This window comes from Xenopus laevis, chromosome 8L (assembly GCF_017654675.1).
Source record: "Xenopus laevis strain J_2021 chromosome 8L, Xenopus_laevis_v10.1, whole genome shotgun sequence".
NCBI classification, from domain to species: domain Eukaryota; kingdom Metazoa; phylum Chordata; class Amphibia; order Anura; family Pipidae; genus Xenopus; species Xenopus laevis.
In genome coordinates this window covers 41,177,921-41,185,705 of record NC_054385.1, presented here as the reverse complement: position 1 = coordinate 41,185,705, position 7,785 = coordinate 41,177,921, and positions in this window count along the sequence as shown.

Here is a 7,785-nt window from a genome sequence, read left to right as displayed (position 1 = left end):
TAGGATTTTGTATTTAATTTGAAAAGGATTTTCATTATACAGGATGACAGGTCCCCTTTAATAATGACAGGGCAGTACAGACAAGCATCTGAAAGGTGTTCTTTTACAATGTATGGATAATATATAGGTCAGAAAATGTAGTTGTACTTTTCATGCAAACCTTTGCTTTTGCAGAGTCTGGAAGAAAATTTGCACCTGATTATGGAAGACACAAGGGGTAATTTATTGAAACTCCACACAAGAACATTAAGGGGTGCAAAATCTTACTCTTTAGTGATCATTTAAAAAAGCACTTATGTCCGGGCTCTGGCTACACTTTGCACATGCTAAAACAGCTGGTGCAGGGTGCAGAACTCAGGTCTGCAGTTGGTGCAAGGCAATCCTTTCCTTACCTGCCTTATACAGGGCTGCGTCCTGTTCCTGCCTACGCCCCCTAACTTGCACATCTGAATTACATGCAAGCTGGGTGGTGGCTGGTAAAGCAGGACACTAGTGATGGGCGAATTTGACCCGTTTTGCTTCACCTCGAAATTCGTGAATTTCTCGCAAAATCTGGAAACGGGTTAAAAATGTGCAAAACGCGATTTTTTTTGCTGCCATCAATTTGCGGGTGTCGAAATTTACGCGAACGACAATTCCAAAATTCCAAAACATTTGACGTGCATTAGTCAATGGGCGTCTGTTTACTTGTCGCCGTCGTTGGAATTGCCTGTGTCGGAATTGTCGCCGGTGTAAAAAAAAAAAATGCACAACCAAATTTTTGAGCAAATTTCACTAACTTATTTGCCTGCAGTGAAATGCGGAAATTCAATGTAAATTCGCCCATCACTACAGGACACCTATGTCTCACCCCACCCTTTATCAATATAGCTCTGCCAAGTGCAGGCAGAGCTGTATTCATGGGACTCACAGGTCCCAACATTCTGTTTTCAAGCTCTGAGACCTGTGCCAATTCTGTTACATGTAAAGAACAAAACAGGAGATGGTTTTTGCATTGTGCACCCTGCACTGTACATAGGAAATCACCCCTATAATTATGCAGAAAATCCAGGAAATATTTATATATAATATATATTTATACATAAAGTCTTTCCTCCTTGCAAAACATAACACATTGTTTTCAAATAAAATTAGTAAAGCCTTTTTTATTTTGAAAATCTAAACTAAATTTTTAAATTTTCATTGCAATATAATGAAAGGTCTGTTTGACAGATTGTGACAAATGATGAGAGAAAAGGCATGCCATATTTATGAACGTGAAATGAAATGGGTTTGATGAAAGCCTTCGTGGAGACATTTTCATTTTAGGCAGATTCAGATGTTATTATACTTTGTAGGACAGTTATAGTTCTGCATCAGCTGCATATTCCATTAGGCAAATTACTTCCATTATCTTGTGCACTCAACAGTATAGGCAGTGCATACAGAACTGGGCAGAAATCACAACCTGAGAAAGTCCGCGTAGTAATAGAATAGAAATAACTATAGTGTGTTTTGGTAAATATTTTTTATTCCATGGACATTCTCTAAGAAATCAACAATTTGTTTTTTGGGTGACTGCCACAAATGTATCTTTTGGATATTGTTTAAAAGCCAATAACATCATAAAATAGGGTGTTTGCACAACATACATGCCAGGTGTTAGCATTAGGAAAACGAATGGGACCAAATCATACCCACCAGCACACAATACAGAAAGCACTTGCACCTTTACTAGTGCACCTTTGTACTGTTTTATGATTTTAATGGTCCATCAATCACAAGTTCCACAGCACAGTGCTAGGGAACCTACAGTACACTTAGAATTGAAGGAGAACTCAACCCCCCCACTAATAAAAACCCCTACCCAGTACCCTACATAGTCCCCTGTCCCTGCTCTCCCCTCACATAGGTGATAACACCTGTAAGTGCCCCATATCCTTTACTAGCCTATAAGTGCAGAGTAAGTGCAGAGGAGCTTCTGGGTGCCATCTTCCGGCTCTTTGGATTTCCCTGGGAAGTGAGCGCCATATTGGTGCATGCGCACTGCCCTTTCACCTTTTACACACAGACGCTTTCCATCATAATTGCAGTCTGATTATTTTTCCATGGAAATAATCAACCATTAGCTATGTTTGTCCCTCAATCTGTTTTGTTGTTCATCTGTGTAACCTCCTCATAATTGAACAGGCCACTAGGCATTCATGATCAGTTGTCCCTTGTGGGACAACTTGTATCAAATGTAAGTCGAACAGTGTGTTCCTCTTCTATATCTTGAACAAAAGGACCCAACAACAGATCATATTACTTCACAGATGCAGTATTTCCCAGTGGAATTCACTTTTTCAGACTCTTTTTCCCAGTCCTTCAGTTGGCTGGGCACTTTAAATTTGACCCTCTCTTTCCATGTTATAACCTGGAGCGCATGGGTAAACTCAGTCTTGTATTTCCTATCAGATCACACTCACTGTGGTGTAGACAAGGTAAACTGTGACTTGATCCATTTCACCTGCATTAAACACTTGCTTTCAACCCCAGTGAGTATAAATTAATAGAAACAGGACCGGGCTGTGTTCACCACTGCATTCTCCTGTGTTGGAACGAATAAAGATCCAGTGCATGGTAAAAACCCTTACTATTTGTCTTGGGGAATTAATTTTCTGGAACAACTAGCAGTGAGATATTGTCAGACTCTTGAATGGAACCTTTATTCCCATGTAGAGTTGTCCTTTGTTTGTCTTGTTCCACTTTGACACTCTTGTTATACTTTTCACTCAATGAGGCTCCATCTTTTGGATGCCATCTTTATGGCACTTAAGGTAAACTAAGTAAACTCCACCGTTTGGATAACTTTGTGCCAAACTTTGCTGCTCTTCATACAGCTCAATTCACTTGCTTCTTTGCAGACAGCACACTAAGGGGCAGATCTATGAAAAATAGATGTGTGAAATTAGAGCTTACCACAGTAAAATTCCACCACTTTCCATTCATTCTTAAGGAATTCTTTATCAAGAAGATTTCACAATTTAATTAAATACTAAAAATCCCATAAAAAGTGTTGGTATTTTTTATTCTCTCTGTGACCACCCAAAAAAAATCTTTGAAAATCATGTGCATTGCTATATGTATAGAGCAATGTATGGTTATAATACAAAGAGCACATGATAACTCATGTTATGTTAGATTTGTATTATACAAAGAAAAGCAAACATACACGAAACATGTACAGTAGCTCCATGTGTTGCAAATGCCACAGATAACGTGTGCCTATGGCAAATAGATTCAATAGATAAGAGCAAGATCAAAGCTACAAAGCTACAAAGCACATCACACGTTGACAGAAAGAAAATATTTTTTTTTCCCAAGGCTGAATCAGTAAATGCCACTTGTATAAGTACTATGCCCATTATACATGTTGGCCAAAGTGATTTTGAAAGGAAATGCAGACAGTGATTTGCTGAATACCACTGGGATTAATACAATTGCATTACCAATATTGATTATCGGGAATGCCATTTTATTCCTGGAAAGAGTACTGTTGTTTTACCAGAAAGCATTTCCAGGAAAGGTATTAATATATCGCAGAAAAATAATATCACAATTAAGACTGGTTTGTCAAATTCTCAGACAATTAAAACACTATAGAAAAGAAAGGCAGCAGAGTTGAGATATCCATTAGAGAGTCGTGCATAAGCTTTACTGCAGGGAACAGTAAGGAATAAACATTTGGTTTATCTTAACAAAACAGTATATATCTTCATCCATACATTTATATAGACTCATATAAGGACAAGTTGTTCTGTATGGAAGTTCCACGTGGCAAGGACATAGCACCTGGTTTTGTGAGGAGCTCATGCAATAGTTATCTTTTTTGTGCTCAAATCAAAATCAAAATAATAATCTTAATCAAAACAGTTTTATTGAATTCAGCAATCCATTTAGGGGCTGATTTATTGAAGGCTGGTAGAAAATGCTTTTTTCCTTCCGTTGAAGATTTTTTTATGTATCAATTTATATTTTATATTCAGGAGCACAAATCTGTCCGGATCCCTACAAACCAATGTCCTAGGCCTAGGTAATTCCAGGGTTTGCTTTGCAGGTTGTGCCAATAGCTGCAATTGACTTGGTACAAGTGAATCAGATGCTAATATAGTGAATAAAGTACCCCCTATTATAAAATATAAGGATATAATAAGTTACAGAGCACAAGTTTCAAAGCACAAGGCCAAAGGCCTTTGTGCAGGTCATGGAACTCTGAGGTGACTTCTAATATCCTCATATTTTACAACAGCGGGTACTTTATTTATTATAAAACACATTGAGTTTGACAGAAATTACATCACAAAGCTCCCATTATAACTGATGAAATCACTAAGCACCATTTATAAGGATATAATTAACAGGATATTCATAGCTCTTGTGTATTCTAGAATTATATTATAGAAATATTAATGTCACTTGCCAGAAATTACTCCTTTGCAATATGAATGTTTAGGAAATAGCATGTGCCTAATTTTTGTCCACATTCTGGGCAAGGTTGCAGATAGTGGAGCTTCGTTTGCACCATGAATTACACCTGAATTCTGGGAAAAACACTATACTGTGGTAGAAATACAGAGATTAATTATTATTATAGATTACACTTTGCACTTTTGTTCGTAAATAATCCCTGTTGTCTCACACAGTGCATGTTTTAGGATTTAGTAAGCAATGTAAGAAGTTACCTTTAGCAGCTAATTTGGGGAATCAACAGTAAATTTAGGGGCCCATTTATTAAACCTAGATTTTTTCTGGTCGAGGTTTTTAGGGGAAAAACAAAATTTTCCTGGAAAAATTTAGAGATTTATCACACCCCAAAGATGCTAAAAATCTCAAGCCTGTTGAGATCTTGTAGAAGCCAATGACAGATGTCCCTGATGTTGTTTCTTGACATCATGATCTGTGCTGGATAATCTAAAAAAGTAGGATTTTCGCAAGGAAAACTTAGTAAAATCTAGTTTTCAGAGTGTCAATCGTACAATACGAATTGACACTCGATTTTGTGTGATTTTTTCAAGAAACATTATTGATAAATTAATTACATGCATGGAATGGAGTTTGGCCAGATTTCATAAAAAAATTGATTAATTAGAATTTTAGTAAATAAGCCCGTAAGTCTTTCTTTTAAATTCAGTATCTGTCATATGTGTCTAATGCACACTTATTTCCCTTTCCAGCACTTGTATTTTCATTATCTGTTTCCATTAAGTTTTTTATTTTCTTGGAACAAAGTTCAGTCATGGAGGCCCATTTATTTAAGGTTGTCTTTTAGTGGTTTTAAATTGAACTTCTAGTTTTTACCACAAAATCTTTTCCCTAATTTTTTTAAAGCTCTAAAAATGTGAGATTTATTTCTTGTAAAAACCATGAAACCTCTAATACAAAACTTCACCAGGTAAAAGTTGTTGAGGTTCTATAGGTCAATGGGAGCTGCACTCATCCTATTGGACCATTTTTAATCAAGGTTTTCGGATTTTCTTTCACTATGAGTTGTTCAAAAAACGTAGATTTTTAGAGGTATTCGTATTTTTCGGATGTTCAGTGTTATTTTCAAATTTTTTTTTGAATACATTTCATGCCATTCGTGGTTTTAGAGAAAGTGAGTTTAGTCGTGGTTTCAAAAACTTCTAAAACAACTAAAATTCAACCTTTAATAAATAGGCATCCATTTTTCTAAAACTGCGAATGTAATGAAAGTTATTAAAAGATCTGATTAGTATGAACAGAAAAAAAAGATGCTGAACAGTAAGCTAAAAAATACAAATATTTAAATACAAAAATTATTTTCCAGACAGTTGGCTAAGTTTTTAGAAGTCGAGTTTTTAGACTATCGAATTATCAAATTCGATGGTCGAATTTAGAAGTTTTTTAACTTCGAAATTCGACCCTTTGTAAATGTGCCCCTAAGTGCAGATATCAGGGAAGGGGGGGGCTTTGTATGTTTGTTTCGGGAAATATACGTCTCATGAAGTCACAAAAAACATTAAAATGATACCTGGTGCTTTATATCACTACAGTAGCAACCTACGCCCAAAAATAGAGATTTACTTTTCAGCATTTCCACCCCACAATCATCTAAAATTGACAATCATGGGTAAGTTAACAAGGTTCCAATCAATGAAGACCCAGTCAGGCATATTTAGCAACTTTAATGTGACTTTTAACTTCTAAAAAAAAAGTGTTGTCTTTCCCCAGTGCATAAATATTGTTTACAGAAAAAGGACCCGATTCTGTTAGTTATGAATTATCAGCAAATATCTATTGTGTATGATATACTGTCTCCCAATATTTGTAAAGCTTAGTTCACCTCTAAATAAACGCATGCACTTTTATGCCAAAGTGTCCCTTGGTGAACCTCGCAAAGTAAAACGGTTTATAAATAGTTGGCTAATTGTCTTACTGCAGTGCACAAATTTAAATGAAAAACAGTCTAACCTTGGGAAGTAAATGAAGGTGACATTTTCAGCTTTCAATTTGTTATATCATTAAGTCCATTTGCTGCGGTAAACTAAATCTGGTCACTGAGCACATGATAAATGAATGTCTTCAAAACATCTATATATAAGTTTGCTGCGTAATGTTGGAACACACCAAGGCAACGGGAACACGTTTCAGTAGCTAGCTTCTAAAACAGTCTATTAAAGTAGACAAAGAAATTATGCTTTTGGCAAAGGGCACGCTGAAAGGTTAACGGCCGGCTTACATTTGCTGGGAAATGGCATCTTATCTGATATAATATGTTGAAGAATACATTTTGTCTCTTCTTGTATTGTTCCACTGTACTTTGCTGAAAATCCCAGATAATGTTAAATTTACATTTGTAACAGCAAGCGCATTGCGGCCAAGAGATGAATTGGATGATATGGAATCCTATCCTGCTTTGAAAAAAGTGACACATGAAAAGTAAAACTCTCTGGATTTATATTCACATGCAAACTGGCTGGCTTTAAGACAGAAAAGAGGAAAAACTTACAAAGTCATCACAACTATGTTATTCCTATTTATATTTTATTTCATTTAATGCTCTGCTTCAATACAATGTTAAACGCTGCAGTTATTTGTTTTTCTTTTTTCTAACATTTATGAATGTCTTACTGACTGACAGTTTTAACCTTGCATATGTTGGCTCTGTCTCAAATGCTTGGCAGCAACCTTGTAGCTGCTCTAAGGCCTCTTGTAGTATCATAATATCTTGGTTTACAAGAAGCCAGCTGAGAAACTGTTATATTTTTTATTGGCTATTATTCATTACCATGATTTTCTATTGATATAGCACCTCTCGCACACATATATTTATTGCCTGTACAGTGGTATACAGTACCTTAAAGCTATGCTGGTATGGTATCGGTTATCAAGAAACCTGGGGTTTTCCAGTTAATGGATCTTTCTTTAATTTGGATCACAATACTTTAAAGGGCAGGTTTATCACAATGTGAGTTTAAGCTTAAACGAACAGTAACACCAAAAAAATCTAAGTAATTAAAATAAAATGTACTGTTGCCCTGCACTGGTAAAACTGATGTGTTTGATTCAGAAACACTACTATAGTTCATATAAACAAACTGATGTGTAGCCATAGGGGCAGCCATTCAAAGCTGAAAAAGGAGAAAAGGCACAGGATAAACAGCAGATAACAGATAAGCTCTGTTGTATATAAAAGGATTCTTCAAAACTTTTCGGTCCTGTGCTTGAATGGCTGCCAAATAAGGGATGTGGGCAGCACTACGTACACACTTTAGGTGTTGTTGCATATTGTGGTGCTATTAA